Below are 21,525 nucleotides of genomic sequence, written 5' to 3' on the forward strand. Positions count from 1 at the left end.
GACTGTGGAAAGCCATACACAGGATTGTTGGGCTCTAGTAAACATATCTATCTCGTCAGGGATCGAAAGCAGACATTTTCAGAGGACTATGGAAGAAAAATTGACTGCATCACCCTATGCGTCTGACATGCAAGACTGACCAAGCTCAAACTCCCCCCATGTTGGTGAACACAGCATGTTTGTACCCAGATAACACACACACACAACCAGGAGTGAACTTTTTACTGTGTAAAGTGTGTGAAAGTCCATCACTGAAAACTGTGATTGAGCTGAGATGGGTATTGCTTCAGAAGCTCAGAAAATGCCAGTATGATTACAGTGACCTATCTATCTCTATCTCTCTCTGGAGCTCAGCGGTGCGTGTTATGACCGTTATACTCCTGCACAGGAGGTATGTGATGAAAACGGCAACCTGTAAGCTCCGATTCAGCATTTCATATAGGCTTTATCTCTGAATGAAGCTCTATCGGTGTTGTTTACAGTGGCTGTGGCAGACGGATAACCTCTCTCAGAGGAAGAGCCGCATTCAGCAAGAAACCTGCAGTCTGACGGCAACTATCTGAGAGCCGCAGACGCCGCCAAACGCAACTTAAAATTGGCTTTAGCGAGTGAATAAACTGAGTTACTCAGAAGCTGGCCAGTAATGTTATTACAAAATGCAACATTATAGGGTTTAAGCCAAGAACGATAATCTGATTCTTACTAATGTTAGAGATGCGCAGGATTAAAATAAAACTGTCTACTGTCCCGTTCACACATACAGTGATTATAGCACTGTACAGAGTTTTGGTGTCCCCCCCCCAAAAAAAAAAATATGTTGTGAACAGAGCTGCTAAAGGAAGTCTAATTTTAAAATATAAAATTTGAGCTTTAAATGTCAAAATATGTTACAAAAAAAAAAATATATATATATAAAAAAAAAAATATATATATATATATTTTTTTTTTTATTTATTTATTTTTCTTCTTGTAATATATTTTGGCATATATATAATTATAAAAAAAAAGAGGCAATATCAGCTTTTTGAAAATTTATTTGTTTTAATTTTAATTTTTTTAAATATGTATAAGCAATAAATTAGGTATTTAGAAAACATTTATCTATAATATACATTTCCTTTTTGAATGATTGGACCTATGTTCACATATATTTATTATGTAAATATATTTATACATCTATTGTAGCAATATATATTTTTGGTATATAATATAATTTGGTAATATTAATATTATAAATATTGGTAATATATAATATAATATAATAATCTCTTTTTAAATGATTTGAGCTAAAGAAGACACATTTGTAATACAACTGCTGTCATATTTTTCTCCTGATTTAAAATCTTGCCTGGCTGAAACTAGCTAAATATTTACCAAGATTGCAGATGACTGAACTGACCGACTTGCCTTTAAATGTACTTCATCATTAAAACATCCAGACAAAAATAGGATTAAATAAAATGACAATAATTCATGGTTTTGTGACAAGTTTGATTTCACCAAGTGGTGGAGATGAGCTTGTCTTGAGTGAAACAAAGACCAGTGACGTCTGACATAAAATAGAAAAACAGCTAAATAATTTCACTGTTAAACAGACAAAAGAGTTCAAATCAATCTTGAGTCGTTCTCACGGCATCATCCTTTTTGCTTTAAGACTGTTAAAAAATATATATGATCCAGATATTTTCTCAACCCCACCACTGTCAGGTGTGTCCAAAAGCAAAGTTTGGACTCTGAGAGCATAAAACCCATCCACTATACTACAGAAAACATATAGTGTTTTAGCCCCGCAAGATAAGCATGCAAACGAAAGAGAAAACAAGTGAGCTTGAATTGAGCTGCTGATTTACTGCTAAAGCTAATTCTCATCTCATCACTCCAGAAACTCAGTCCTAATTCAGACCTATTAAAAATTCAGCGTTATTCTCCAGCGGCTCAAATAATAACATTTCCGACAGGATGGCGTGCTGATGCTTTACTTGATAGAGGAACATTGAGTTTTGCAGTCATTTCAGCTAAATGGAGCCTAACGGCAGGACACGTCTTTTCAATGAAAGGACAAGTGCAGCAAGCCATTTCTCACTTTCTTTTTAGCTCCTCGATTTATTTCTCAGATAAAAGCCCATTCTGATGGCAGTGAGCCTTTAACAAGTGATGATGTCCCGCGCGTAGGCCATGCATATTCACGCACCACTGATAGTCCCAATTTCTGCTCAATTCCCTCCAGCTCGCCGGCTGTACAAAGGAAACCTTCCGCTGTCATTAAACCTACACTTCATCACGCCTCTAGGAACCAGACGCGTTTTCTCTCCAAATGGACGGATCGCTTGGTTCCTACCTTTGAAGTTCCAAATGGCTTATTTCTTCAGCTGCCAATTTGGCTTTCAGACAGTCTGGCCTCTCGGCCCTCTGCTGCAGGGTCCGATCAGACTCCCTCTACTTTTTTGTCTTCCATCTCTCTGTCTCCGGTCTCTTAAGTCTGGAACGGGATGCTTTCATCCTACCCTGACAATCCATGACCACCACAGTGCACTGTGAAAGAGCCTTTTCAAGAAACAGTTCACTCAATAATGAAAATTCGGCTTGTGTTTACTGACCCTCATGTTGTTTCAAAGCCTGTCATTTTTGTCTGTGAAACATAAAATTAGAATTTCAATGCATCATTGCAGTTATTTTCCAATGAAATTTAAGACAAAAAAATCAATAATGACACAAAAATGAAAACTCAGGTCGTCCAAACAATAAACTAGGATTTTGCCTCAATAAACTCCTAATTTGCTGATTGTTAATAGGTAGTTGTTAAGTTTATGCAGGGAGTAGCATTAAGGGATCTAAAATAAGGCATTAATGTATGCTTTATAAACAGCCAATATGTTTGTAATTTGCATGCGAATAAGCAACTAGTTAATAGTGAGAATTGGTCCCTAAATTAAAGTGTTACCAACTTACTTTCTTCTACGATAACACCATCCTGCATCATATTTGCTAAATGAAATCCAACACTTGTTTCTTACCAATTCTGGGGTGTTGACAGTGGTTGTTTTGCTCGAGCTCGTCACAGTTTCTTACAAAATATGTGCATTTAGTAGCTTTTTTGCTTTTGACAACCATTTGTAAGGTGATAAAGTCTTGTATTATCCCTTAATCAGCAGAAAAAATTACAACTTTGTTCAATTCACAGCCAATTTTCAGTCATATGAATGATTCTGAAGACATTATTTTACGCCTGTTATTTTTACTACACCCACACAGCAACAAAAAATTACTGAGAAATACTGATTTACTGATAAACTTGTGCTTATGTAAAATTTCTGGGATTTAAATGGAGAATTTATACATATTGTAAATTAAATGATAGATTTTAAATACTTATATTTACTTTTGTTATTTTGTCGATTTTAGCTGATACAATCATATTATTGGAAAGGCCTACATTGTTAATTTGTGAAAAAAAAACTGGATGGAATGTTTCTTTTGATATTTTTGGACTCTGCATCATTAAATTAGGTAATATTAGGCCTTTTTGCAAATCAGCGGAAATGTTTTTTTTTTTCCCAAGACGCAGGTCTGTGTAATCTAAAGGTATCCAATGTTGTTTTGGACCCTAATGTTTTTCAAAATGTCTCCTACAAAAGGAAAAAAAAAGTCATTTTGCAATGTTTTGGAATGACACGATGAGAATCACTGAAAAAACAGCTTTCAGCAAAATATTATGTTGCTTCTTGCGCGTTTAATGATGCTTTGAAATGTCCTTTAGGTGGCAAAGTTTTGTGTTCAGATTTGTGAAACTGAACACAAATTGTATTGTGGCAGTTCAGAAATCTCCAGTAAAAGGTTAATGCTCTATCGCATTTGAATACATTTAAACCAAAATGATAGTGTTAACAAATGCAAACATGAGATAAACATACATTTTCTGAAGCAACCATGTCATTTTAGCTTGCTTCTACAAGTCTTTCAGCTCTATTGTTCCAATCTGAGTTTCAAGGTGAGCTATCGAGCACGTTTACTACATCAGAAAAGCCATATATGAAGCTAGTTATCTGATGCTCACATCAATATGTATTAGCTCAAAATCATGCACTATGGTAAAAATGTTTGAAATCTTAACATACAGTATTATTGTGCAAAGAACTGCACAATAAAATACTATTTCAGTCTTTATATTTCAAAATTTGACATTTAATTCAATGTGTTACTTGCTGTTTCTTTGTGATTGTGACTACTAACAATTGAAAATGGTTTCAAAGCCAATTTTAGCGCAGTGTTCATTTTGGAGTTTTGCATGTTTTTCACTTGAGCCTATGTTGTAATTTTCTTTTTTGTGTCTTTAAGTTTATGTTCCTCATGTATATTTATTGAAATACAGTGCACAATGGACTACTTTTATGGCTTTTTAAAAAATCCATTTTAGATATCGTCCTAGAAATTATCACCGTATGGGTGAAAGCTGCATAATGATTCCTAAAACTTCTCCTGTAGTGTTCCACTGAAAAAATATTTTATTTTTTGGTGCACTACTCCTATAATTTCATATATTTGAGGACCAAACCACCCCTTCCTCCTCCATCCAGCACACCAGCATTCATCTCCCCACCGAACAGCCGCTTCTGTTTTCCCCACTATTACTAATTGACGCAATTATCGTTCTATTTTTGCTGAAGGTCTGCTAAAAGCAGATGCATTTTGACGAATGAGCCGTTCATGAGGAGCAAGGCTTCGCTGACTATCTTTATCGCTAATAAGAACAACATTTTCTGATCTCTGGGTAATTTGCTTTCTGCCTTGTGTAGTTTGAGAGGAGAGAAACAAACTAGAGGTAGCGACGCCACTGACTTAACAACAGTTTTCCATAGCTTGACAGTACCTTTGCTGTTTTTTAGAAAATGTAGCTTTTCCAGAAACAAGCTACTTTTACCGACAAGCAGTAAACATAGCGTGTCACAGTGTTTTTGTCATAGTGCAGCTTTACAGCCGAGCTGAGGTGATAATCAAACATGAGCTCCTAAAACGTCTTTTCTCGCTTTCATTCAAGAGAATAAGTTCAGTAGAAACAGTTCATGTAAAAGACTTCATCATTGTTTTCAACAAATTATTTAGACCTAAATTGAAGATTTTCGTATGTGTATTGCATATTAAATTTCCATCCAACACAGTTTTAACCTAACACTCAACAAACACAAAAATTAATGTGGTGCATATTTGTCAGTCACACATAAATGAAACAGGTAGGATTTATTTAATAATACTAATAAACTGAATTTCTTTTAAATACACAATAACCAGGTTTATATATTTATCATCAAAAAATTATAAATTTGTTTCAATTTTAACTAACTGAATACTGCTTGTTCCACAGCCATATTTTCACAATGTTGATACTTTATATCTGAATAAATTAAATTATTTTCACAATGAGCAGATTTATATGGAAGCTTTCATGGGATAAAAAAATAAATAAAAAGGTAACTGTGACTTTTTATATCACAATTCTGACTTTTTTTTCTCGACGGGATATAAATTCGCAATTCTGAGAAGAAAGTCTGAATTGTGAAATGTAAACTTGCAATTGCAAGAAAAATGTATAAATTGTGATGTAAACTTGCAAAGCAAAAACAGGGTTGCATGACGTTAACTTAGAACTCTTATTTTTTAAAACAAAACTCTCAGACAAACTCTCAGAGAACTAAAGGAAGTTTATTTATTGCAATTCCGAGTATATATTTAGTCAATCCTGAAAAAGAAAAAAGTCAGAATTGTGACAAAGTTGCAAACAAGCTTCAGTAACACTTTAGAATAGGGAACACTTATTCACTATTAACTACGACTTTTCCCTCAACAAATTCCTAATTTGCTGCTTATTAATATTTAATAAGGTAGTTGTTAAGTTTAGGTATTGGGTAGGATTAAGGATGTAGAATAAGGCCTTAATATGTGCTTAATTACTACTAATAAATAGCTAATATTCTAGTAATATGCATGCTAATAAGCAACTAGTTAAGAGACCTTAAAATAAAGTGTTACCCAGCTTCCATAGATTTATGCTGATTCTAAGCCATTTGAATAAATGCATTTTAAATACAATTATTTAATTAAAATCAAATGTGAGTCGTTGAGCAAATAAGGTAAAAGTAAATGCAAATTATAAAACAATGAAAGTGTTCTTTGACCTTGCATGCATGTCAACCTGTTGTTGGGGACTCCCAAAACCAAAATATCAACCTTTCATTACCCATAATGCTAAAAATATGTGATCCAAATGGATGGATTTTTTTTTTATATACAATTCAAATACAAATAAAACATCATCCTTTAATGCAAATTGGCATCCTCATTGTTTTGTATCATATAAACACTGCTCTGATTGCTAAAAATGATATTGCCAAGATGAGTATGCATTTAACAAGACATTACCTCCTTCCATTACTTTAATATAGTTCTCCAATTTTGTTTGGATAACTTGACTGTGGTTGAACTCCTTTATATTATGAGTAGCTACAGCTAATGGAAGCTACAGTTAACAACAATCCTGGAGGTCCATATCGAAGGTAATTGCACTTTGTTCGCTACTTTGAAAGATCATGAAGACTACGTTCGCTCAGGGACCAAAAAGGTTGCTGAGGCTTTGAAGATAAGCGGCGATGCACTCCTCCCGTGAATTCAATTCTATTAAGCACAATTCCTTTAACAGTATCTCTTAATAAATCAATACCAATTCCAGACCTCCAAGTAATTCCAATCAAGGGGCGCTGTTTAAACTAGGCTAAACACAGCGGCATTTACTTTCAGGCTTGTCTGTGGCTGACAGAAGTCTTTAACACTGATTTTCCCCAGTTACTCATCATTCAGAGCCCTGTTGAACACATTGAGAGCTTCAGGACTGCCTCTATAAAATCAACATGAAATCACAACGGACCCTGTTTGTACTACCTCGTTAATAGACACTCCTGGTGTTATTGTGCACGATTCTCCTTTGACGTACTGCATCTAAGCATCTGGGGTAAACATCTGGGCTGGTGTGCTGAAGTCTGCAAGTTCAAACTATAGAAAGAGCAATTCATAAGCCACTTAACTGCACACCGCTCCTGGGGAATAAAGGCGTTCTGTACCTTCTTTTACATAAAGTGTCTGTTAAATGAAGAATAATGAGAACAACGGATTAAAGGACTGAGGCAAAATGCACAATAAGCCTGGTAGTTTGTATAAAGGATAATGCCCATTTAGATGATCATTATTGCTGAATAAACCTCAATAGTGTGATCTGATCTGTATCTTCCCAAAGGGGTTTATTTTACGATAATGACCATCTGACTGCACATTGTGCCGCTCATTATATGGCTACTTAACAAATAAATATATGAACATAAAAATATAGACTTGTGAAAGTGAAATGATTTTTTTTACATAAAATGAGAGAGAACACAGAATGATAAGAAACATTAAAGTTGTGTTGTGTAGGATGCTGTTGCATGTGTTAATAGTCAAATATATACTTTTGTGCAATTATATGAAACTACTTGGTACATATAGAAAAATAAATAATAGTTATTTGAAATGTAATTTACAAAATACAGAAATAAATATGACAGTATACATTTTTATTTAGGAAATTCTGTTATAAATCTCATTTTATTTTATGTGTGTGTGTGTATTTAATATATATATATTAAAATCTGTAATTATATACATTATGATAAATTAAAAGTATAAATTGATTATAAGATTGATAATATTCATAATAGTAAATCAGATTCCTAGCTCCAACTAGTCTGAAGCAAGCAAACTAACCAGCAAGCCTCTTTCACAAAACAGCTTACAACCTTGAGACAAAAGAACACTTATTGATAATTCCAATTCAGGAAGGAGACCGTCAAATTTGGGGCAAGTAATCAGGACTGATGGTCAAAGAGATGGCTATCACATGGGTTCCACGCTGAATTTACAAGCTTCCTTAGACTGACTACCCCCACACATAGAAGACAGACCAAACCAAAATTCCTTTGTCTAAAGAACATGCCTTCGTTCTCCATAGAACTACACAAAGACTATACAAAGATCATCCTAAAAGGACATTTCTATGCAGAACCCCATATTATGTTTGTAACCCACATATTAGACTATCATGTTTTAATCAAATCAAATATTATGTATGTCTTTTTAATCATTATTGAATAGCTTCAGGATTCATATGTGTGTTTGGTATGTATGAGTTTGAAAAATCATGCTTTAAATGTTTCTTCCAATCAATTCTTTGTCAAATGCATCATAGTCTTATTATAGAAATCATGTTCAAAAGTATACTTTGCAAGAGCCTGTAAAGTTCGGACCTCTGACTGAACAGATAACATGTTGATTTATTGATTGGGTGGAGGAATAGAGCAACATTTATAATTTGATATTAATGTAACGTAATAAAAAAACGTAATATTAATATGCAATTTAAAGATATAGTTTAATTTAGCTCAAAGGGAATCATTTATGATTTTATAGGGAATTTGAACAGAATTAAATTAAAATGCAACAGTAAAAATTTATAAATGTTAATAACAATAATGTTAATATAATTTACTATTTTTTTATTTTATTTTGTATAAATTGATTATTTATTATAGTATTTATAATTAATATGTATATATATATATATATGTGTAAAACAAACAAACAGATAAACCAAACTAATACAAATGGCATATCATCATTGCAGTTTACAGTACCTTATATTGTCAGTCCTGTCTTCCTGTGTCTTGTGTTTCCCCTCCTCTCGTGCCCATATTTGGTTAGTTCCTGTTCCCGTTTAGGTTTATCAGTGTATTAGTCCCAAGCTGTGTGTCATTAATTATGTAGTTTTCCCCAGTGTTTATAAGACCTCTGCTTCCCTGCCTCTGGGTCCGGGCCTTAATCATCATTCTGTGCATGTCTTTCCGTGTCTCCAGCGGCCCCTAAGTTTTGGTTAATAACGTCAATGTTTTAAAGAAGCTCCTCGTTCCCTGGCTCCAACGTGTTGTGACAGATATGCTATTTCACTGAAAATTGCACAGTGGCATTACCACTAGACATAGAATAGGTGCTGGTTAGTTTATGCTGCAGCAATCAATTTCAAAGAGCATTCAGGAGAAATAACAGACCTTCTGAAAGCAAATCTTTACAGTTAGGCATTACAATTGGCAGTAAATCAAATCAGCAGGCTGTTAAGGGTCATCTGCTACATATCTTTAGACTATGATACATATCTGCTACATACCTTACAAAAAAAATGTAAAAACTGTAACTTGAATGCAATGTAAGTCGCTTTGGATAAAAGCGTCTGCTAAATGCATAAATGTAAAAAATATCTGACTCATAAACCTGAGGGTGCAGGCCATACCATCTCAGGCCAAAGATAACAAGCTCCATTTCAGAGTGGCTCGGGCTGCGAGACTCTCAGCGCTCCAGCACCGCAGCCAGCGAGTGCTTGACCGGAGCGCCGAGCAGAAAGTCTGAGGATGATGGTGGCTTACAGCGCACCATATGTCACTGCCGCCAAGTCCTTCTCATCCCTGTGAGCCATGCCAAGTGGATTTTCTGTCCAGTCAACCTAGCGCTCTCGAACGGCTGTCGGAATATCAATTACAGCACTTCATCTCTCTGATCTGCGGGGAGTGAAGTCAGGGCTGGGATGACACACTGGGACAGGGAGGACTGGAGCGCTCTTATCTGACAGAGCTGAACGAGATCTGGGAATTAAATCTGCTGATAGCAATCACAACAGACTGATCTCATTGAAAGGGTTAAAAAGGTTTACAAACCAAATAAGACACACAAGACAGATCAAGCCTACAAGCCTCAAGCCTCATTCATGAAACACGAGCAGAATAAATGTCTGTGTCAATCATTTGTACAATCATTCTTCCTTAAAGGATTAGTTCATCCAAAAATGAAAATTCTGTCATTAATTACTTATCCTCATGCCATTTCAAATCCATAAGACCTTCGTTCATCTTCGGAACACAAATTAAGATATTTTTGTTGAAATCCGAGAGCTTTCTGACCCTCCATAGACAGCAAGGGTATTACCACAGTCTTACAGTTTTGGAACGACATGGGGGTGAGTAATTATGATAGAATTACAATTTTTGGGTGAACTATCCCTTTACATTGATTGGAAAATGTTACAATGGTTTTACTGTTATAAAATGTTTTTTGTTTGCTTGTTTTTTACATTAAATAAAGAAATGTTTATTTTATATGTTTATTATATGTCAATCTAAATATATAATAATAACTTATTAAAATAAAATAGGAATTGAACCCATGACCTTGGCGTTGCTAGCGCCATGCTCTGCTATTTGAGCTACAGGAAAGCTATATATATATATATTATATACACAGACATATAGTATGTACAGTAAAATTACAAATTATAAAAATAATCAATAATTTATCAAATCAAAATTAGAATATTTATTTTTATATAATATAATATATAATTTAAAAAAGTTTTCACATAATTTACATAATTTTAAATATATATTAAATAGTTTTTTTTTTTTTATCACAAAACTGGACTAAAAAAATTCCTCTGTGCGATTGTGCCGAATTTCTTTGAATTGCAATGTAGCACATTCCAATTCCAAATCGCATTCCAGTTTAATTAATATTCATAAATTAAAAGTGAGCTGATTCTTCAAACTTTTTGAAGAATAATACAAATTTGTGACCCATCCAACATTATTTTCTGCTAGATATTCTGATTTTCTCAGAAATGCTTCCTATACAGAGGTTAAATGTGTAGGTAATGTTTGTCTTTAAGGCTTGAAGCACAGCTCGTTTTTTAACACATACCAAGCTTTTTCTATACAGCCTCTTCAATTTCACAAACTATCAGAATGAAACGGATAAGCTGCCACATCAGTTCTGTTGTAATGTAAGTCTCTCTGACATAAAAAGCTCTAACAGACGGTAACATTCCCACCAAATGCCTCCTTCTAGACAACATTACATGATCAATGATGATCATCTGCCAGCAAACGGCCTGATGCCGTCTTCTACAAAATCACATTCTGGGTTAGTCAAGGATTTCTAATGTGAGTTTTGAGGGGGGAAAAAAGGGATTTCAGTGTTTCAAAGATCCTGAAGATTAATCTTTTCTCTCCTTAAAGGAACAGTTCACCATAAAATTGCCATTTTCTCACCCACATGTTGTTTCCATACAACTAAAATTGGAAAAAATTGGACATGAGCATAAAAGTGGTGCTCTACATAGTCCAAGTCTTCTGAAGCAACACAATATAGATTTGAGTGAGGAAATGTTGCGCAAGACTTGGAATATAGTGTCACATGGACTATTTTTATGTCGCTTAGCAGTATAAATTACCATCCGCTTGTTGTGTGGAAAAGATCAGCTATTATATTCCTGCCTCCTTTTGTGTTCCACAGAAGAAAGAAAATAATACAGGGCTGGAACGACACTGAAGGTGAGTAAATGATGACAAAAAATGTTATTTTTAGGTGAACTGCTCTTCTCAGCGGCGGAGCGGATGACAGATGTGTTGTGTGTGTGTGTGTGTGGTTGCGTGAAGCGGGAGAAGGTGTGCAGTAGGACGTGTTCGGGGATAGTTCTCTGGGTGTCTCTGAGGCAAGAACTGGAGCTTTGATCCTCCCTTTCTCTTTCACCGGACTGATGAGATGAGACTGCAGGAAGACTGCCTGCCTCGCATCAAATACTCTCTCTCCTTTTTATTCTCTCTCTCGTTCTCACACTTTTTTCCTCGTTCTTTTTTAAATCAGTCCGCCGTAACTCGATATGCTCACCTTTTCTCACTTTCTCTAACTCTGTGAGCTTTTTTCTCTCTCTCATTCTCACACTCATTTAAGTCTGCTTTATGGGAGTCTCTGGCTCTGCTTCAAAGCCCAGCAAGCTCTCTACATAGGCATCGTAGCTGTGCTCCTATGAAAAAACCAAGGGTGTGTTTACACTTGGCAGGTTTGATTCGATTGAAACTAACTCTGGTGCGATTGCTCTGTTAGTTCGGTTCATTTTAGTAAGCGTGAACACTGGCATCCAAATATTGGTGCGGTTCGACTGAGGGTATGGTTACATTTGTTGTTCAGTTCTCTTGGTTCTTCATTCACACTGCATTTGATGTAAAAGTTCTTGTTTGCAGATAAGACCGGTAATAAGGGCTGGCGAGTAACGAAATACATGTAACGGCATTACGTATTTAAAATACAAAATATGAGTATCTGTAATTCGTTATAATTACATTTTAAAGAGGTGGTAATCAAATTACAGTTACATTAATTTAATATTTATGTAAACAGTTTGGGGATTTTAACCAATAAGGCAACTGATTCTCCGTTGAAAAAACAAACAAACAAACAAAAGAAAACTGCGTGTTCATGATTCAATTTGTGCACAGATGATTCTTTTGAGTCAATCTTTTAAATGAATCATTTCTTTTGTTCAACGAAACCAGTGTGAATGGTTCACATTAAACTGGATAGATCTGGGGTATGTTTCCCAAAAGCATCGTTAGCAATCTGTGGTTGTTAAATTATATTGAACTATAGCGACATTACTTGTGACCGTAGTTGCTTTGGGAAACAAGCCCTGTCAATTTTGACTCAGCGATTGCTTCTCCATAGAGAGGATTATGAAGTAATCACTTAACGTTTGGTCCATTCATTAAACAAATCTATTTTATAACTTGATGAATGTTAATTGAGAAATGTTAATTATACATTATGATTAATTCAATGCCAAAAAGGAGAGTTGTAGAAAAAAGTTCAAGGCAATAAAAGAGCACAATTTTACCCAATGTTGCACTATGCCAAATGATTTATTACTGAAAACTCTTGATTTTTAAATAAATTGAATGGCAAATGCCATAAAAAAAAAAAAAAAAAAAAAAAAAAACGAAACTGTGAAGCAATCCCATAATGAAATGTAACATGCTCACAGAAAAAAATCCAGGCAGATAAAGTGAAATATTAATTAAAAATCATTAGACACCAAAAACTATATATAAAAAAGTTTATATTAATATCTAATAAAACAAACTTTTTAAAAACCTGTATACTATAGTTTAAAAGTTTGGGGTTGGTAAGATTTTTAATGTTTTTGAAAGAAGTCTCTCATGCTTACCAAATGACCAAATAACATAAAAATATTGAAATATTATTACAATTTAAAATAAGTGTTTTCTATTTGAATTTATTTTAAAATGTAATTTATTCCTGTGATGCAAAGCTAAATATCCAGCATCATTACTCCAGTCTTCAGTGTCACATGATCCTTCAGAAATCATTCTAATGGGATTCTTTGATGAATAGGAAGTTCAAAAGAGCAGAATTTATTTGAAACAGAAATCTTTTATAACGTTATAAATTTTTACTTTCACTTCTGATAAATTGAATGCATCATTGTATACATTTATATAAAAACCTTACTGACCCCAAATGTTTGAACACACGTGTCCTTCTAAGTATTTATGGATGTGTCTTTATGCTAATTAGAGTATTGTTTAGTAAGCTTAGCAAAGACAACTGAAATAATTTGAGAGGAAATCCCATGATGCGCTGTGACATGCTCAGTAGGGGGGAAAAAATCCAATCTACTACATAAAGGCAGAGTATGCAGTAAACAGAAAAGGGCAGGTTTTGAAAGAGGCTCCTCTCACTCTCTCTCTCTGTCATTCTGTTTCTGGTGTCTGTCACTGCAGGCTGTGAGCTGGACTCTTGCATCACTCTCACACATCGTCCCCTCGCTGACAGACAGACAGACCTCTAATATGTACACAGCCAAATTAAACATGATGGCTTCTTTGAGAAAACATACTCTCTCTAGACTGGAATGCCATGAACGTCTGAAATGAGAACGCATAGTCCCTTCTCTGGCTTTGTTTTTTTAAATGAAGTCCAATGTAAATTCATTTTGCAGTTGTATTTGATGTTCACACGGTTTATAGATCGAAGGTATATGAATCAGAGTATACTCATCTCAGACAACACAAGCAACCTAAAATATTTATTTGTATTTTTATATTAAGGTGCAATCAAACTTTTATAATAAAAAAAAAAAAAAATTATTTTTCACATTGCTTCCAAACAATAACTAAACCAATAGCTCCTAGTCTGTAAAAAAAAAAAAAAGATGAGTTTTACAGTAAAAGACTGTTCCTTTGCTATAGGCCTATATGTTGAAAAACTAACGAATCTAATGGGACATTTCATGTTATTTTACTGTAAAATATTATTAAAATGAAGTGAAAAGAACAAGTCATGTGAGGCACTTCATTCTTTGAAATAACTGTTTATTGTTAGTTATGTACATTCGTTTCATGTCACATCTTTTGTTGTTATATTGTTTATTGCATTATTTTAGTGCCATGATTTTATATTTGTGAGCTGCTTCGATATTAGCCACCTCAGCTTGTGGAAAAGTTATGAGCTTTGATTTTTACATGTGGCTTTCTCATATTTCACCATGTTTTGATGGTTGTCTGTGTATAATAAAGGTACAAAACAAATTTTGGAACTTCAGTATGTTGGTAATTTAAATGTTCGTAGTTTTTTATTAGTAGCTATGTTACATCTTATGTTGTTATATTGATGTTTATTGCATTGTTTTGGTGCCATGATTTTCTTTTTTATTTGTGTGCACCTTCTATCTAAACATTCACGCCAGCTTGTGGAAAAGCCACTTTTGATGAGCTTTGATTTTACATTTGGCTTTCTCATAACAACGTTTTTTGGTGTTTATCAGTTAATTATAAAGATTTTGATATTTCTGTGTGTTGGTATATTAGCATTAAATCAGCTAATGAAACGTTTAGTGTAAATTGTTTAAATAAAAAAATAAATAAAGAGAGGGGCACCTAACCCCCAACTGCTCCCTGGCTGCCCACTGCTCCGGGGGTGTGTGTGTGTGTGTGTGTGTTCACTACTCACTGCTGTGTGTGTGCACTTGGATGGGTTAAATGCAGAGCACAAATTCCGAGTATTGGTCACCATACTTGGCCAACACGTCACATCCTTTCCTTCCTTCCTTTACTTGTTCAAGCCATAAATCGTAAATGGCTGTTGAAGTTCTGGCAACCACAGCTTTTAGATTTCTTTATAGCGAAAAACAGTGATATATAGCGAGTTAGGTTTCTGTGGAACTGCTGTTGACTAAAACACCCTCCGCTCTGGGAATCATTTGCTTCATTAAAATGCTTCAGTCAAGCAAAATCAGACATAAATAACCTCTTGTGCCCCAGCTTCACCACAAAACATCCCAAACAGCTGTGAGAATCATTCCCTGGGTCAGAATTAATGGGTGTTCTCCTTCACATTCCTGGAATCCAGTTTAAATATTTGAAGCGGCGCACGTGACGTTGCCTTGGCCACCTGGGCACGGCTGCCGGAGTTCTATTGTTTCCAGGCGACAGCTTGCTCTTGGCTGTCATTAGATTTGGAGCGCCTGACCTTTCAAATCCCAGCTGTCAGAGAGTTGATCATATCTAAAACCGTTACACACTGCAATTAAAGCCGGCCCGTTCTGAACCAGGCAGATTCATTAGACAGACAGAGACAGATACTGCGTGCGAGAGAGAGCCATTAAACACAGCAGGGCTCAAACTCGAAGATTGAATTAGTAAGAAAGGAAAAGAGTAGAAAGATCTCTACCGCAGCAGAGAAAAGGAGTGATCCACACCTTACGCAGATGAAAGAATGTCCGTAACTGATAACGACTCAAACCAGGCGAAAGCGCGGCTGAAATATTTATCCAGCCGGGGCTCAGAGGGGCCGAGGGACTCTTCGCTGGAACGGGGCCGTGGCAGGAGAAGAGAGGCCAGAACTCTGTCCCTTGAGGGCCGCTAGCTCTCAAGAGTTTCGCTCATTTGCTCTGTGACTTCACAAATGGCTGCGAAACATCTGACGAGACTCGCTGCCAGCTTAATTATGCATCTCTGCCGTGATCAAAAAATAAAGTGGTATAGCATGAAGGAGAGAGAAACAGAGAGGGCAGAAAGATGGAGAAAACGTCTAGAGAGACTCAAATTTAAACTAACATTGGCTAAATAAAGGTTGAAAGTTTAGAAATGACATATTTAACCAGTTGGATGTTCAATATTGTTTGACTGAAGCAATCTTATCGACATTAGATGTATTATCATCTGGAATTTTATAGTAAACCGCTTTGCTTTTTGTATGCTTCTTAAACTACTGTTTTTAAAAAAGCATGCATTTATAACAAATAAGGTTGCTAGACAACAAGGCTTCAAAAATTGATGACGGAAAAAATAACAGATCTCAGAAAGATGGCAAATGCATCAAGAAATTTAGAGAAACAGAAAGCTTTAACTGCACTGTCTTCATCACCTACTAGTTGTGCATACAATATACATCATTTTCTTGTACTGTATATACACTCCTGTAAATAACCACATAGCAGGATAAAATGCTTAGAATATGATTGACAGCTGTTTTTAGCTGCAGTGTGTGTGGTCATTGTCTTGTGAACTTACTCAAGAGTTAATAAAAACACAGATATACACACAGATAGGCAAAAGCAAATATGCTGTGAAGATAAATTTGGACTTTTGTGTCTATGGAAACAAATCCTTCACAATTAAATGTTGTTAACACATATCATTACAGTTAGGAAAATTACTGTGAAAAATCCAGCAAGTTCACACTTACAATGGCTTCAGGTCACAGTGGGCTTATATTACACTCTCAATAATAAAGGTACTGTAGCTGTGTCTGGGGCAGTCCCTTTACAAAAGTTACTAACATGTATCATGTAGCTACTAATATATAGGTACTAATATGCAGTCTTTAGGAGTACCTATATAAGGCACAAAGTGTACCTTTTGAAAAGATACCACCCCAGTGACAGCTTTTGTACCATTTTTTTCTGAAAGTAAGATGACCTAATGTATTAGAGGGCTGCACAACTGATCTGATCTTAAGTGAGATAAATTCCATGCAAAAATATCAAAATGCCATTCTAATTTGACAAGGAAGCAGTTTTCTTGGCACTAAAAATTTAAATTTGGGAGGAAAAAATATTTGAATTTGAATTACAACATTGCGTAATATATCACATCATGAATGATTACCAATGCACTCACTCAGAACATCAACATGTTTTCCAAATCATAATTACATTGCTGTATGTGGGCAGAAACAAATCATACAGAACGGTGAAATCACTCACAGTAACATGAACTGCTCAATCTTGCTGACACAGGAGATGGCTCACATGCTTCAGTGTCTTCATTCCTATTGGCTGTAGCAGCATTCAGTCACTGCTTATTTGCATAACCTTTTCTCAACTTTGTCACATCACATTGACATAGTGTTTCTTATATATTAATTTATTTAAGCAATATATATTTAACTACACTCAGACGTTAAAATCCAAACATTCAGACCAATATGGAAAAAAATAAATACATAAATAAATAATAATAATAATACTATTAAATTTTTTTATTTTATTTAATTTTTGTTTGTACTGAATTGCACACTAAAAACAAAAACTAAAATAGAATTACACCAAATAAAAAAACTGTCTTCTGGTCGTTTAACTCCAATCGTCCTGCACATGTTTAGAGAGAGTCTATTAGAGAGTAAATGATGCGGACGGGATGAGAACTGAACATGAGGTCAAAGAAATATTAGAAGTCAGATTAAAACAGAGCAGGCTGAGCAAAGGTCTTTAATTTAACATGATAGCTCATCGTATGCATGCACATGTGCATCTGCAGGAAGACAGAGCATGTGTGTGTGTGTGTGAGACAGGCAAGCAGATGTGGCCTGCCTCATTAAAATGACAGCTGGCTATTGAGCACACTTGCTGACCCTGTGGGCCGTTTGCTGAAATGGGTGAGAGTGCATTATGGGCATGTCTCATAATTGAGCATCTGGACTCTGTAGAGTCTCAAGCTTGTCATTTCTGCATGATCTCTGAGCATGCACACAAACACACACACACACACACAAACAGCACTGCAGCTGTTAATCCACCGACAGGCTACAAGCCCTGCTGCAACGTAATCACATTTCTCCATGTTCACTGTATATTTACAGCAGCGATAAGTCGGATGCTGGTTTAGCATGTTTGGAGAGCTCATCTAGAAGTTCAGATGTTTACAGTTATGGAGAGTGGAAGTCTGCATGTTAAACACTGACCTTTAGCAGGGATCAGAAGCAGCCATGCATATTCTGTTTTATAAACATTGTGAGATGCAAGAAAGGTCAGATAGGATTCATATCCAGAACAGGACCATTATTTTGAACAGAACTATAACCATAAAAAACATTTTCATAACTTGAAACAAAATAAACACTGATTGACATAAAATAAAATACAATAAAAAAACGAACTTATTTTGATGACATTTTATCATTTTGTTTATTTTAAAATGAAGTACCGAAATAACTCAAACTAAACTAAACAAATACACAAAAAAACTCAACTTTAACATTTATATGAAAGCAAAAAATTTAATATTAACTAACTGTATATCAATGTTGATAAATTAAAACGAATAAATCCTAATTTAAATGTAACAAAAATGGCTAAAAATCACAAAAATACCAAAAAAACACTACACTTAAAAATGTATGTGAATGCCAAAAAAATAAAATAAAATAAAATAATAATATTAACAAGTTGTATATTAATGATACTAATTACAGGAATGGAAATTGGAAGTTTGTTTCTGACTGCAAATCCTTGTGATGATTCTGATTCCTTAATGAGTTTGTTTGTTTGTTTTGAAAAAAAGTATTATTTAATAATGCAAGACTCTGTTCAGAATGTTTATCTAACTGCACAATGTCATATAAAAAAATCATCACGTCCAAATTACAAATAAACTGATACAAGTTGAAGAGTGATGTTAGTCAGTTTAGATGCAATACTGAAATTATACCCACAATATATTTGTTGCTGCATGCAACCAACAAAGAAAGAGTCATTGTCTAATTATTTAATTCAACATTCAATTCAGACTAGACACTCACAAAGATGGTTCAATCATTTAGTTCCACAATAATAATAATAAAAAGAATTCAGAAAACTTATTCAGAACCAGTTCCTATTTTCCAAAGCTATAACTGAGGTCCATGTCTTTCCGATGATGCTAATAAACTGAATGACGTGAAATATTTGTTATCTCATCTGAATGACAGCACAGGTGCTTTAGAAAACTGTGTCGGGACAGGAGGACCGGTTATGCATATTTGCCCTTTCATTTGCATGCATTACCCAGAATCCTTTACACTTTTTTTCAAAGAAAATCAGGATATCATTATTCCTTAGTATTCAAGGACACGGGAAGATCAAATTGATTCATTTTTCACATTACTAGTACAGTAGGTCCCAAGCACAGCCAAGTCAAATCTTTGCATGCACCTCAAGGAGGCTTACAGGGGGATAATTACTCTATAATGTGATATGAGTTGTATGATAATTGAATTCGAGCAAATGAAGGTCAGTCTTTTGTACACTCTTCAGCGGAGGACAAGGTGCTGCGCTCAAATTAAACAGTGTGTGCTTCCATAGTCACTTATCAATGAATGAACAAACCAGAGAAATCATTTATGAGTCTCGTAGATCTATACACTGTGTTTTTACACTCAGTTTCTTTTTAATTTGTGAAAAAAAGGGTTTCTGCTTAGATAACATTGTAGCTTCTGTAGCGATTGTGAATTTCAGGCCAATTTAGACTTATTTCTTGTTATGAAACTTCTAGATGCGTAAAAAGTACTGAGAAATTGTTAAAGTATGGTGGGGAGACCCTGTTTCCGAATTTCAGTCAATTAAAACAAAGCATCTTGCCATAAAATATGAAAGTAAAAAGTTTGCACAAAAGTTCAGACTAATGAAATCAAGAGGCAATGGAGATATTCTCATTGAAGGAACAGCACCAATTTGTAAAGAAACCAGTTCAATCACAATCACAGTCAGGACTTTCTAAGACAGGCCAAATTTAACTAAATCTAAACGTATAGATTTGAAACGTGTTACCTGAAATTGTTCAACTTTAAATTCAGCAGTAGTTGTTTAAAGGAATGGTTCACCCAAAAATATTTCCTCACACATCAAACACCAAAATCTTTGTTTAGAGTCATTTTATTCTATTTTTCAGTTGTAAATGGTGCTTGATCTGTACAAATTTCTATCCTGATTCAAACAAGACAACTTTTTCACAATAGAAAACCATCCAGTTAGTTAATGACATGTATTCAAACAAATGGTGAACACTATTAAAGGTGGGGTATGTCATTTTTCAAAAACATTTTAGAAAACTGTGTTGGGGCCGAGTACCAAAACAAACTTGTAGCCAATCAGCAATAAGGGGCGTGTCTACTCATGATGTGGAGGAGAGAGCGTTTAGTGAACAGCCGAGCCGAGCGACAGAAATATAGAGATGGCGGATAAAAAACAAAAGAGGAAAACGACTGCGGTATGATAAGGCAAGAAGTAGGACCCGTGTAAATATCGGATCAGCTTTCCGGCGCTGAAGAGAACTCAAGGAGCGGAAGGCCTGTGATCGGATGCCGAGGTTACTTTGTTTCTTCTCGATAGGTGAGTAACACCATATCTACACCAGACGTGGCGCGCCACAACAGCTATAGTCTGCCTACACTGGACGCGTGTATTTCAGGCGAGAATGTAGTTGTTTAAAACTCAAATCTGCGGTTTATTTATAAAAACAGCGCCTATTTGAAAATGTGCTTCTCCGATCACCGGTCGCTCAGTGCTCATGTATCCCGATGAGAGGAGCATAACCTCAGCTAGTCCTTCTGACATTTGCCACTGGCTCTGATGTCTCTGTAGTGGATAAACATAAGATATAATTAGTTTTGGGTAAAGCTAACCGGTAATCTTTGGACTTGTGTTTTTCTATCCGCAGGAGCTCACACTCCCGAGTCTAACTCGTGAAGTCCGAACTACCGAGGATGCAAGTCCGAAATTTGAGTACTTGGTATTGAGAAATGCACGCAGACCTAACGTTACGTCACCATACTATTTGCCTAATCTTCTCGGTACTTTAGACCGCGATGGAAACGCAGACAGCAACAAGTCTGGGGGGAAAAAAGGTCCTGGGACATATTGTTCCAGGTAATTTCGGTGGAAAAGCAGCTTATGTTTCACAGAACTAACCCTTGCCTGGGTTGCGTAGGCTACATATATGTGGGGCGGATCTATCAAAATAGGGGCGAGACCCTTTTGGGGTAGGGGCGTGTTTGTTTTGGTGATTTCAAATATCAACATTGGCTTTCAGAAATCGCTTACCCTGCCTTTAACAGCAATGATTACATTTTGTGATTAAACTTACAGACACATTTGGTAGTTTTGTATGTTGGTTCAAGGCTGGCATCATCTGAGCTCATCTACATCTTGTATGCCTTGAGGGGGAGTACATTTTCAGCAAATTTACATTTTTGGATGAACTAGGCTATTCCTTTAAGAGTGATCGTTAACTCAAAGTCAAGTTCACCTATCAGTGTTTTTAATTAAAATGAATGAATGCATTAATTAAA

Source organism: Barbus barbus (assembly GCF_936440315.1).
Source record: "Barbus barbus genome assembly, chromosome: 11".
Taxonomy (NCBI): domain Eukaryota; kingdom Metazoa; phylum Chordata; class Actinopteri; order Cypriniformes; family Cyprinidae; genus Barbus; species Barbus barbus.